At 36.2% G+C, this 13,474-nt stretch overlaps 1 non-coding gene across 1 annotated transcript; it reads right to left on the bottom strand.

The window, feature by feature from the left end:
- Positions 1-6,138: 6,138 nt before the first annotated feature.
- On the bottom strand, positions 6,139-6,245 carry LOC129478188 (small nucleolar RNA U13). Its single transcript, XR_008656342.1, has one exon. It is a non-coding gene; the product is annotated as a small nucleolar RNA U13 (small nucleolar RNA).
- Positions 6,246-13,474: the final 7,229 nt, after the last annotated feature.

Below are 13,474 nucleotides of genomic sequence, written 5' to 3'. Positions count from 1 at the left end.
TTTTGAGTGTCCTACTCAATAGAATAATCCTGAATAACAATAACATTTTTTGTCCAGTATGATTTTAACAATCATTCATTATAATTAAAGTGGATTTAAAATCTTATCTACCTTGGAACGAAGAAAATGTTTAGAAAAAACTAAATGAGTGATTACTTTTGGCATGAAGAACAGTTACCCTTTTGCTCCCCTCGCAACTCATTCTTACATCCTTACATCCAAAGCAAGGTTTGATAATTTGACGAAAAAAAAAAAAAAACAAGTATAAAAGGAATTCTATGAAGCTACCTCTTTTTATCACCAACTTAAAACTTCACTTCTAATGGCCCAGTGACTACTGTATTTATTATTCAATGAACTTGTAATTTCTAACAATGAGTCCAAATTTATAAGGCAGGCCACTTGTTTTTCCCAGGAAGCTTGCCATAATGAAATTACCTTTCAAATTACACTGTTATTATTCAATAGTACTAAAACACTCCTACTATGAGCACTCATTTGCACAAACTACCATTGCACTTGGCACTGATAAAAATACAAATATATTTTAGAATGACATTTGAATTTGGAAATATACCCAATATCGCTCTTTACTCTGAATAGAAAGAACTGCTTGTGGTTCTGGGCAAAAATATGACTGCTTATACCTAATATACTTTCTAATAAGATAATTTCATTTGCAAAAAATCTAGTTACCTATAATCATGAGGTCAATTTTTTTGTGAATCTTCTATTTAAAAAATACATTTAGGGCTGGCCACAGTGGCTCATGTCTGTAATCCAGCAATTTGGGAGGCCAAATCAGGCAGATCTGTTGAGCCCAGCAGTTTGAGACCAGCCTGGGCAACATGGTGAAACCCCATCTCTACAAAAATGCAAAACTTAGCCAGGCATAGTGGTGCATGCCTGTGGTCCTTGCTACTTGGGAGGCAGAGGTGGGAGAATCACCTAAGCCAAGGAGGTCAAGGCTGTAATGATCCAAGACTGCATCACTGCACTCCAGCCTGGGCAATAGAGCGAGACTTTGTCTCAAAAATAAATAATAATAATAGTGATAATGATAATAATATGAGGTGTAGTTTTAGAAGATGGGATGGCAGAGTAGGAAGAATCAGAAATCTATCTCCCTACCTAAGATCTATCTGCCTATCTAAAATCTATCTCCCTACTACAATTGTACTGACAGAACTTATCTGATGTAACTATTTTGGAACTGTGGATCCTATTGAAGACTTGCACCTTCCAAAGGAAGGCTTGTTTAGTGTATTGCTATTACTTTTGTCAACTTTAGTTTGCACAGGAGGAACTACCCATCCCCTACACGCAGTTCCTTGTCAGGTAGCAATGCACATGCTCCTGGAGCAGCTTGGATGCAGCTCGTGGAAATCAGTGTGACAAAAAGAACTCGGTCCTCCAAATCAAGACCTGAGCTTTGATTACTGATTGTTGTTTTTGATCTCAGAGGTGCAAAGAAGCAGGCAGCTATTGTTTTGTACCTTCTCAAATTGCTGCTACTCCCTCCTACTCCCAAAGGAATTGACTTCCAGGGGATTTTAAGGGCCACTGCCTCCTCCCTCTCCCCTTTATTTTTTTCTTTTTGCCTTTTTGGGAGTCAGACATTAAAGGCTGGGACATTCAAATGCAGCTGTATATGTGAGGAAAATTAGAAAGTGACCACTGTTAAAGCAAACTAAATATGGCCTCAGAAGGACTCCGTACTTCTATATTTTAGTCTTGTGGATGAACTGTAACCTAGCTTAATAGTCACACAAGATTAAAAACCTGATTTAAGAGTATGCACCTGTAACAATAACTGTCTTGGGCAATCCCAGCGTCCATTCTTCAAGCACTCATAAACTGCTAAGTGTTCAAACTGTGTTCACATAAGGCAAACACCAACCTGTAACCAATCCAGCTGTTTCTGTACCTCACCACCAATTTCCGTAGGTCATTTCCCATTTTTTGTCTATAAATCTTCTTCCACTACATGGCTGTGCTGGAGTCTCTTTGAATCAGCTGTGCTTCTGGGGGCTGCCCAACTTACAAAATACTCATTGCTCAATTAAACGCCTTCAAATTTGATTCAGCTGAAGTTTTTCTTTTATCACCACACAAGCCCATGGGAAAGCACTGACTCAGAAAATACCTGAGAAGACCTTAAGTATATACCTCATTCTGATCCTTGACACAGAGATAGCTTAGAACACTCAAATTAAAAAAAATCAATAAACAATAAATTATAACCAAAAAAACAGCAAACACAGGGAAAGGGAGGAGAATCTGGCTTCTAGAGTTACCACTTTATTAGGTTCAAATATGCAATTTTCAAAAAAAAAAATCATGGGGCATTCAGAGAAATGGAAACTATGGCTCATTCAAAGGAAAAATAAATCAACCAAAACTGTCCCTGAGTAACACAGATGGAAGATCCACTAGACAAAGTCTTTAAAACAACTGCCTTAAATATATTTTAAAAACTAAAGGAAGATGTCAAAAAAGAAATCAAGAAAATGATAAATGAACAAAATAGAAATATAAAGATATCAAAACCTAAAAAGAAACCAAAAACAAATTCTGGAAATGATAAGTATGATAACTGAAACAAAAAAATTCCCTAGAGAGATTCAAAGGCAGGTTTTAAGAGGCAAAAGAATCAGTGACACCTGAAGATAAGACAATGGAAATTATTGAGTTTAAGGAACAGAAAGAAAAAAATGTTGAAGAAAAGTGAACAGAGCCTAAGGGACCTGTAGCATATCATCAAGCAGACCAACATACACATTGCAGAAGTTTTAGAAGAAGAGAGAAAGGGGTAGAGTGAATATTTGGAGAAATAATGGCTGAAAAACTTCTGACACTGGATGAAAGACATGAATATAAACATCCAAGAAATTCAAGAAAATCCAACTATGATGAACTCAAGGAGACCCACACTAAGATACATTATAATCAAACCTTTGATTGAACAAAGACAGACTCACTACATACAAGAGATTTTCAATAAGATCATAAGCAGATTTCTCATTTGAAACTTTGGAGGCCAAAAGGCATTGGGTCAATATATTCCAAGTGAAAAAAAAAGAAAAAAGAAAAAAACTATTAACCAAAAATTCTATCCCTGGCCAAACTGTCCTTCTAAAATGAGAAATTAAGACATATTCCCAGATGGCTGGGCATAGTGATTCACACCTGTAATCCTGGCATTTTGGGAGCCTGAAGCAGGAGGATTGCTTAGGCCAAGCATTCAAAACCAACATGGGAAACATGGTGAGACCTCATCCTTACAAAAAATAATAATTAAAAAAGATTAGCTGGGCATGGTGGTGCATGCCTGTAGTCTTGGCTACTTGGGAGGCTGAAGTGGGAGGATCACTTGAGCCCAGGAGATTGAGGCTGCAGTAAGCTACTGTTGTGCCACTGCACTCCAGCCTGAGTGACAGACCAAGATCTTGCCAAAAAAAAAAAGATATTCCCAAATAAAAAAACTGAGGGAGTTCATTAGCACTAGAGCTGCCCCGAAAGAAATGCTCAAGGGAAGCCTGTAGCATGAAATGAAAAGACACTGGACAGTAATTCAAAGACATATGAAAAAATAACTATCTCAGCAAAGGTAAATACATGTGCAATCATAAAATCAAGTATTATTGTAATAATGGTTTATAACTCCACTTTTTGTTTTCTACATGATTTAAGAGAAAAATACATTTAAAAATTATTACTCAAAAACCTAATACTGTAAATTTGGTTGGTAACTTCACATTTCATTTTCTATATAATTTAAAAGGCTAATGTATTTAAAAGAATTATTAGTTTATGTTTTGGGGTGCATAATATATAAAGATGTAATTTTATGACATCAGCCACTGAAATAAGTGGGGATGAAGCTATAACAGAGTAAACTTTTTGTATAGTATTAAAGTTAAGCTGGTTTAAATTTAAATTAGTGTTATTACTTTAAGATGTTAAATGTAATCCTCATGACAACCATAAAGAAAATAACTACAGAATATATACAAGGAAATGAGAAATAAATTTAAACACTTCCCTACAAAAAATCAACTAAACACAAAAGATGACAATAATGCAGGAACTGAGGGATAATAAAGTATAAGGCATATAGAAAACAAATAGCAAACTGGCAGAAGTAAGTCCTCCTTATCAGTAATTACTTTAAATAAATGTGGAGTAAACTCTCCAATCGAAAGATACATACTGGCAGAATAGATTTAAAAATACGTGATCCAACTAAATGCTGTCTACAAGAGACTCATTTTAGATTTAAAAATACTAACAGATGGAAAGTGAAAAGATGGAATGATAGGCCAGGCATGGTGGCTTATGCTTGTAATCCCAGCACTTTGGGAGGCTGAGGCAGGTGGATCACCTGAGGTCAGGAGTTTGAGACCAGCCTGGCCAACATGGTGAAACCCTGTCTCTACTAAAAATACAAAAAATTAGCTGAGGTGGTGGCACAAGCCTGTAATCCCAGCTACTCGGGAGGCTAAGAAAGGAGAATCACTTGAACCTGGGAGGCAGAGGTTGGAGTGAGCCAAGATTGCGCCATTGCACTCCAGCCTGGGCAACAAGAGCAAAACTCTGTCTCAAAAAAATAAATAAATAAATAAATAAAAGATGGAATGATAGAAAAAGCTATTCTGGCTGGGTACAGTGGCTCACACCTATAATCCCAGCACTTTGGGAGGCCAAGGTGGGCAGATTGCTTGAGGCCAGGCATTCAAGATCAGCCTGGGCAACATGGTAAAACTCTGTCTCTACTAAAATACAAAAAATTAGCCGGGGGTGGTGGTGTGCGCTTGTAGTCCCAGCTTCTCTGGAGACTGAGGCCTGAGAATTGCTTGAACCCAGGAGGCAGAGGTAGCAGTGAGCTGAGATTGCACCACAGCATTCCAGACTGGACAACAGAGGGAGACTCTGTCTCTCAAAAAAAAAAAAAAAAAAAAAGAAAAAAAAAAGTGTTTATTAAAAAAAAAAAAAAAGAGGAAAAAAAGAAATAAGCAATTCCATGCAAATAGTAACCAAAAGAGAGCAGCAGTGGCTATACCAGTATCAGACAAAATATACTTTAAATCCAGAAAGTGAAAAAGACATGAAGAAGGACATTATAAATTAAAATGTTCAATACAGCAAGATATAAAAACTATAAACATTCATGCATCTAATAACTGACCATCAAAATATATGAGGCAAAAGCTGACGGAAATGAAGGGATAAATCTAGTTCTACAATAATACTTAAAGATTTCAGTACTCCCCTCTCAATAATGAAGACACCAATCAGACAGATAAGAAAGAAAATAGAAGACAACACAAACTAACTAGATCTAACAGACACATACAGAGCATTACTCAACATCAACATCATACACATTCTTCTCAAGTACACATGGAATATTTATCAAGATGTATCATATTGAGAGGTGAAGCCAGCTGGACTTCCTGGGTCGAATGGGGACTTAGAGAACTTTTCTGTCTTACGAGAGGTTTGTAAAATGCACCAATCAGTGCTCTGTAAAAATGTACCAATCAGCACTCTGTAGCTAGCTAGAGGTTTGTAAAATGCACCAATCAATGCTCTGTAAAAACACACCAATCAGAGCTCCGTAGCTAGAGGTTTGTAAAATAAACTAATCAGCACACTGTAAAATGGACCAATCAGTGCTCTGTAAAGTGAACCAATCAGCACTCTGTAAAAATGGACCAATCAGCAGGATATGGGTGGGGACAAATAAGGGAATAATAGCTGGGCACCCCAGCCCCAGCGGCAACCCACTCAGGTCCCCTTCCATGCTGGGGAAGCTTTGTTCTTTTGCTCTTCACAGTAAATATTACTAGTGCTCACTCTTTGGGTCCATGCCATCTTTAAGAGCTGTAACACTCACTGCGAAGGTCCACAGCTCCATTCTTGAAGTCAGCGAGACCACAAACCCACCAGGAGGAACCAACTCCAGACACAATATGTTAAGTGATAAATTCTTGATGGATTATAAAAGATAAATATTATGCAAATTGTCTTCTCTGATTATAACAGGATGAAATTAGAACTCAATAACACAAGTAAAATTAGAAACGTCACAAATTTCTGGAAACTGCACAGCACACTCCTTTTTCCTTTTTTTCATGTCAGACAAGTAATATGCCTATGTTGTAACAACCAGGTTTGAGGGAGGTGCATCTCATCCACGTGTATGAAAACCCAATCATCAGGCTTGTGAACTACAAAAGGATCATACAGCACAGTCTTCAACAACCAACGGGTCAAAGAAATCACAAAAGAAATTAGAAAATAATTAGAGACAAATGAAAAATGAAACTACATCATACCAAAACTTATGGTACACAGCAAAAGTGGTGCTAAAGGAAAAAAACTATAGCTGTAAACACTTAATATTAAAAAACAAAAAAGGTCTCAAATCAACAACTTCACTTTATACCTTAAGAAACTAGAAAAAGAAGAACTAAACTCAAAACTTGCAGAAAGTAGGAAATATAGAGCAAAGATAAAATAAACAGAGAAATAATCAATAAAACCAAAAATTGATTCCTCAAGATTAGCAAAATTGATGAAATTTTAGCCACATGAACTAAGAAAAAAGAGAAAAATTTAAATTAATAAAATCAAAAATGAAAGTAGAGATGATTTCACATAAATAAAAAGAATAATAGGCTGGGTGAGGTGGCTCATGCCTGTAATCCCAGCACTTTGGGAGGCCAAGGCAGGCAGGTCACTTGAGGTCAAGAGATTGAGACCAACCTGGCCAAAATGGTAAAACCCTGTCTCTACTAAAAATACAAAAATTAGGTGGACATGGTAGCCTACACCTGCAATCCCAGCTATTCAGGAGGCTGAGACAGAATAATCACTTGAACCCAGGAGGCAGAAATTGCAGTGAGCCAAGATCACACCACTGCACTCCAGCCTGGGCAACAGAGCAAGACTCGGTCTCAAAAAAAATAAAAAATAAAACATAAGACAGTACTAAGAACAAGTGTATGCCAACAAGTAGGTAGCCTTTATAAAATGGAAAAATTTCCAGAAACACAGAACCTGCAAAACTAAATCCTGAAGAAATAGAAAATATGCATAGACTTATAACTGGTAAGAAGATTGAATCAATGGTAAGAAGATTGAATCAATAATCAAAAAATCTCTTGAAGAAAACCATGGACCTGATGGCTTCCTCAGAGAATTCTACCAAACATTTAAAGAATGAATACTAATCCTTCTCTAATCTTCCAGAAAATTGGAGAAATATGATGGTAGAGCTAAATAAGCATTGACTATATAAAACAATAATAATAACAATGTCTAAGTGATAGATTTAACAAAAATAAGATGGAAAGAAATGTAATATGGGAGAGGTTGATTCGAGTTAGATTTCTAGGGTTCTTGTATATTTGGGATAAGAACAAATGTAGATAAAGTTTAAACATTAAATATGCATGTTTACGTTTCTAGATTAATCATGACATGTGTAAATGTCAAACTAGTAGAGGCGGAATATAGAATGAGAAGTTTTTGTACCTGTTCTCCGTCCAAGCCATCAACATCTTTCTCACCATGGTTACCCTATAGAGCAAAGGAAAAGCAGAATGTTAGAGACGAGAGGAACAGGTGAATGTGGTTATTTCTTTGATGTTAATTTCCTGGTTTATATTTTGTTCAGTTAATAGTAGAATTTAGACTTTACAAAACAACATTTATGTACTGTATCAAATTATTAAAAACAATGACACATTTCTTTCTAAACTAGTCATTAGGGGTATATACTGCTTTTCCTGACAGTTTCCAGTGCTGAAGAGAAAATGATTAAAAAAAAAAAAGAAAAAACCCTTCAACTTTTGAATAAATAAAAAGACTTTCTTTTAAACTTTTGCACTGGAAACAAGTAACTTACAAGAGTGAATGAAACATTCCCACTGGTTGTCCACATAATGGTCCTTTTGTCATTGACTTTAATTTAAAAAGACTAGGAAAATTTACATGGATTAATATATGTAATAGAAACCTGGAAGATCACAGATTAAGAAGAAATTGTGTGTATGTGTGTGCATTTATAATATTTTTAAAAACCTGAAAAACTGAGACTAGGTGACAAGAATAAAAACAGGCAGCCACATAATGTATCAAATATTCCATCTCTTTTAAATTATGGTCCCTTCATTTTCCCAACTATCTTAAAATAATAGTTAATATATATATATCATAAAGTATATTTTGAAGAAAAACATTGAGAGTTTTACAGGGAGAATAAAATGTACTTTACATGTATGGAATAGTTGATTTACTCTTAATATCCACACAAGCAAATCAAGTTTCAGGCATTTTTTTCAACAAGTACAGCTGAGTTGAGTACCTGAAAATAGGTATACTAAGCTCATGGACTATAATTACACGATACATTTGCCACAGGCCACAGGAGATAAATTGGTGAAACCAAAAGACATGCGTGAGCAAGCCCCATGAGCCCTTGTCTGTCTTGCTCATCATTTTGTAATAACTCCCTGGGATAATATGGGGAACAAAGTGGGCACCTAATAAATATTTCTGAATGAAAATAAAATACATAGGAATTAACCAAGGAGATGAAAGACACGTACAAGAAAAACTACAAAATATTGCTGAAAGAAATTAAAGGCACAAAAAAATAGAAACTCATCCTATGTTTATGGAGTAGAAGACAACATTTTTAGGATAGCAATACTACCCAAAGTGATCTACAGATTCAATATAATCCTATCAAAATCCTGATGATACTCTTTATAGAAAAATTCATCCTGAAATTCATATGGAATTATCAAAGTTCCCTGAATAGCCAGAACAATCTTGAAAAAGGAACAAATCTGAGTCACAGTTCCTGAGTTTAAAACTTACCACAAAGCTACAGTAATCACAACAGTGTAGTACAGTCACAAACATAGATATAGACCAATGGAAGACATAGACCAATGGAGTAGAATAGATAATTCAGAAATAAACCCTCATATATATGGTAAATGATTTTCACAAGAGAGCTAAGACCATTCAATGTGGAAAAGAGTCTTTGCAACAACTGGTGCTGGGAAAACTGAATATCCACATGCAAAATAATGAAGCTGGACCCTTGCCTAACACCATATACAAAAATTTATTTAAATGGATCAAAGATCTACATTTAAAACCTTAAACTATAAAACTCTTAAGAAAAAACATACAGCAAAGCTTTATGACATTGGATTTGGCAATTATTTCTTGGATATGATTCTAAGGGCACAGGCTACAAAAGAAAAAAACAGACAAATTGAAATTTATGGAAAGGAAAAAAATTTGTGAATAATTATGTGAAGCAATGGATATGTCAATTAACATGATTTAATCATTTCATACTGTATGCATATATCAAAATATCATGTTGCATACCACAAATATATATAACTTTTATTTGTCAATAATATATTAAGCTGGTTAGAATTTTTAACATATATTTTTAAAGACTATCAACAGAGTAAAAAGGCAAACTACAGAATAAAAGAAAATATTTGCAAATCATATATCTGATAAGATATTAATATACAGAGAGCTCCTAAAACTCAACAATGAAAAAGGAACAATTTGATTTAAAAGTGGGCAAAGGACATCAGTAGACACTTCTCTAAAGAAGATATATAAACGGCCAATAAGCACATGAAAAGTGCTCAGCATCACTAATCATTAGGGAAATGCAAACCAAAACTTACAATGAGATAACACCCCACACCTGTTAAGAGGGATACTATAAAAAATTTTTTTTTTTTTTTTTTGAGACGGAGTCTCGCACTGTCACCTGGGCTGCAGTGCAGTGGCATGATCTGGGCTCACTGCAACTTCCGCCTCCCAGGTTCAAGCACTTCTCCTGCCTAAGACTCCCAAGTAGCTGGGATTACAGGCCCCATCACCATGCCCAGCTTTTTTTTATTTTATTTTTATTTATTTATTTATGTATTTATTTAATTTATTTATTTATTATTTTTAGTAGAGACGGGGTTTCACTATGTTGGCCAGGCTGGTCTTGAATGCCTGACCTCGCAATCCACCCATCTCAGCCTCTCAAAGTACTGGGATTACAGGAAAACTTTTTAAAAACATAGAAAATAATATGTTGACAAGAATGTGGAGACATTGAAACTCTTCTGCACTGTTGCTGGAATGCAAAATGTTATAGCCACTGTGGAAAACAGTATGGCAAGTCCTCAAAAATTAAAAATACAATTATCACATGATCCTGAAGTTCCGATTCTTGGTATACACCCCAAAGAATTGAAAACAGAATCTTGAAGAGATATTTACATATCCATGTTACAACAGCATTATTCACAATAGCTAAAACACAGAAGTAACTCCAGTGTACACCAATGGGATGAATGGAAAAGCAAAATGTGGTACATGCCTGTAGTCCCAGCTCCTAGGGAGGCTGTGGTGGGAAGACTGCTTGAGCTCAGAAATTCAAGGTCACCCTAGGCAACATACTGAGACCGCATCTATAAAAACATTAAAAAAAATTAAAAAGGAAATATTGATATATGTTACAACATGGATGAACCTTGAAGGTGTTGTGCTAAATGAAGTAAACCACTCACAATAATACATATACCATATGATTCCACTTACATGAGCTACTTAGAATAGGCAAAATCATAGACAGAAAGTATTGTACATTTCTGCCCTATCACAAGAGTGAAACTGCTTTCATTGTATGTCATTATCTTCTAATTGATGAAATTCATAGATTATTTTCACTAAGTCTATTAGATTTATCTGGGAACATGGCACTGATTATTCTTCTCTATAAAGAGACTTAAAAAAACTAACCAGGCACAGTGGTGAGCACCTATAGTCCCAGTTGCTACCGAGACTGAAGCAGGAATATTGCTTGAGCCCAGGCAGCTGCAGTGAGCTATGATCCCACCACTGCACTCCAGCTGGTCGACAGGACAAAATTTCATCTCTAAAATTAAAAAATAATAATAATGTAAATAAAAAGATAACACTATCTCCTACCTCGACTTGGGTGAAACTGCTCTCTCCTACTGTTCTTACTGATTCTTCTCAGTTTCTTTGGATGGCTATTCTCCCCACTTCCATAATTGTCCCCCTTTTCTTCTGTTTCCAAATGGCAACCTCACTTAGGTCTCTGGCCTTAGCCATGAACTTTGTCAAGGACTCTATTACCCTTGATCAGACTCAGTGCTCAAATTTCTCCAGAGGGGAAGCAAGTGACCCAAACAAATGAGGAATAGGTGTGTGCACACATACTGAATGAAGAATTGGAATGGCCAAAGAAGTAGCTGCTCCTCAGTTCCGTTTGATATTTGTCATGTTAAGCAAATTTATTCTTTAAAATTCAATTTCTTTTTATGTAATATTTAAAGCAGCCCATTTATTAAGGTCTATTTAGGAGGAAAAAAATACACAATCCATTCTTGCATAACATTATGGATATATTTAATACCACATAACAGATCTCTGACATAAACAAATGACTCTTCAATTAACATTTATTATCCTGACCTCTGTCATGACCTCTGTACAGAATCAGAGTTCCAGCTGTAAACTGTATATATCCATTTTGTTACCACATAGGTGTGTCAAATTCCACACACTCAGACCAGGAGCGGTGGCTCACACCTGTAATCCCAGCACTTTGGGAGGCAGAGGCACATGGATCACGAGGTCAGGAGATTGAGACTATCCTGGCCAACATGGTGAAACCCATCTCTACTAAAAAGACAAAAATTAGCCAGGTGTGGTGGCATGTACCTGTAGCCCCAGCTACTCAGGAGGCTGAGGCAGGAGAATCACTTGAACCGGGGAGGCAGAGGTTGCAGTGAGCCAAGAGCACACCATTGCACTCCAGCCTGGTGACAGAGCGAGACTCCACCTCAAATTTAAAAAGAATTAAAAAAAAAATTCCACACAGCATTGAGATATGTGGAATCTGGCAAGTCTATTTTCTAGTCTCTTCCTGAAATCTGCTTTAGACATATTTGAAAAACATATTTCAAATCTTTCATACCCATCAGCTTCATCTATATGTCAATAATAAAGTCTAAAGATAATAGTTAAGCTAAATTCAAATCTCCAAATGACAGATGCAGTTAGGTCATTTCAGTGTATTGAACAATCTATACATAAGAATAAACAGTAATAGTAGATGTAGTAAGAACAATAGTAGGCAGTTATCTTCCATTTCTATTACTATGTTAGGCATTGTATTAAAAGTTTTGCATGTGCTGGGTGCAGTAGCTCACACCTGCAATCCCTGCACTTTGGGAGGCTGAGGCAGGTGGATCAACTGAGGTCAGGAGTTCCAGACTATCCTAACCAACATGGTGAAATCCCATCTCTACTAAATACAAAACATTAGCCAGGCATGGTAGCATACGCCTGTAATCCCAGCTACTTGGGATCCTGAAGCAAGAGAATCGCTTGAACCCGAGAGGCAGAGGTTGCAGTGAGCCGAGATTGCACCACCATTGCACTCCAGCCTGGGCAATAAGAGTGAAACTCCACCTCAAAAATAAAGTTTTGCATGAATTAATGAAAGAATCCTCACAACAAGTACAGGAGAAAAATAATAATTATCCCCGATATATAGATGAGGAAGTGAAGACTCAAATAACTTCCCAGTTTGGTCTTAGTGGTAAATGAGTAAGTTCTGATGTTATTATTTGACTTCACATATCCAGCCAGGCCTAAACCTAGGAAACCCCTATAACTTTTACTTGAGGACACACTGTTTTGTTTTTTTTAACTGGTTCAGATTGGAATTATTTCACTTCAAATTGAGAGAGGCCTAAGAAATACACCTTGGAAAAATAGGTATCTTTTACAGAGTACCTGAAGTAGCCTGACATGTGATATTGATGTACTTATGAATCAATCACAGGTTAGGAAACACTAAATGATCAATGCCCCCACGGAAACCATTCTAAGACATGTTGCTTATAGTGTGTTACAGATGAGGTAACCACCGCCCTCCAGAATATTTTCCTATATAGAACTTCTTAGTTCCAAAGGATAAGGGAGACAGCAGCGGGTAAGGAGCAGGGAGTAGAAATGGATAATCCTTGTTGATTACTTGAGAACAACTTAAATTCCTCCACCAACTTTTCTACTGGACTCTGCCAACATACCCATTTTAATATGTCAGACAAAAAAAGGGCATGCACAAACAATTCACAAAAAAAGAAAATAATTGCATAACCTCTCTTGTAATGTAAATGCCGGATAAGGCTAGTTGCCATTTTCCAGCTATAAAACTTGTAAAAACACATAGCAATCCTAGTGCTGATCACAAAGTGTTGTCTAGCTTTCTTCCTTTTTGGTACATGGTAGATTTGCACTTCTAGGCAACTTGTAAGTGGGTGAAGCCAGATGACTTGTTATGACTAATGGATTGTGAACTAAGTGATATTTTTTACTTCTGGAAAAGAACATT

The sequence above is a fragment of the Symphalangus syndactylus genome, chromosome 2, assembly GCF_028878055.3.
Source record: "Symphalangus syndactylus isolate Jambi chromosome 2, NHGRI_mSymSyn1-v2.1_pri, whole genome shotgun sequence".
NCBI classification, from domain to species: Eukaryota; Metazoa; Chordata; class Mammalia; order Primates; family Hylobatidae; genus Symphalangus; species Symphalangus syndactylus.
Note: the sequence above shows the minus strand (reverse complement) of the source record. Positions and strands in the feature narration are given on the sequence as shown.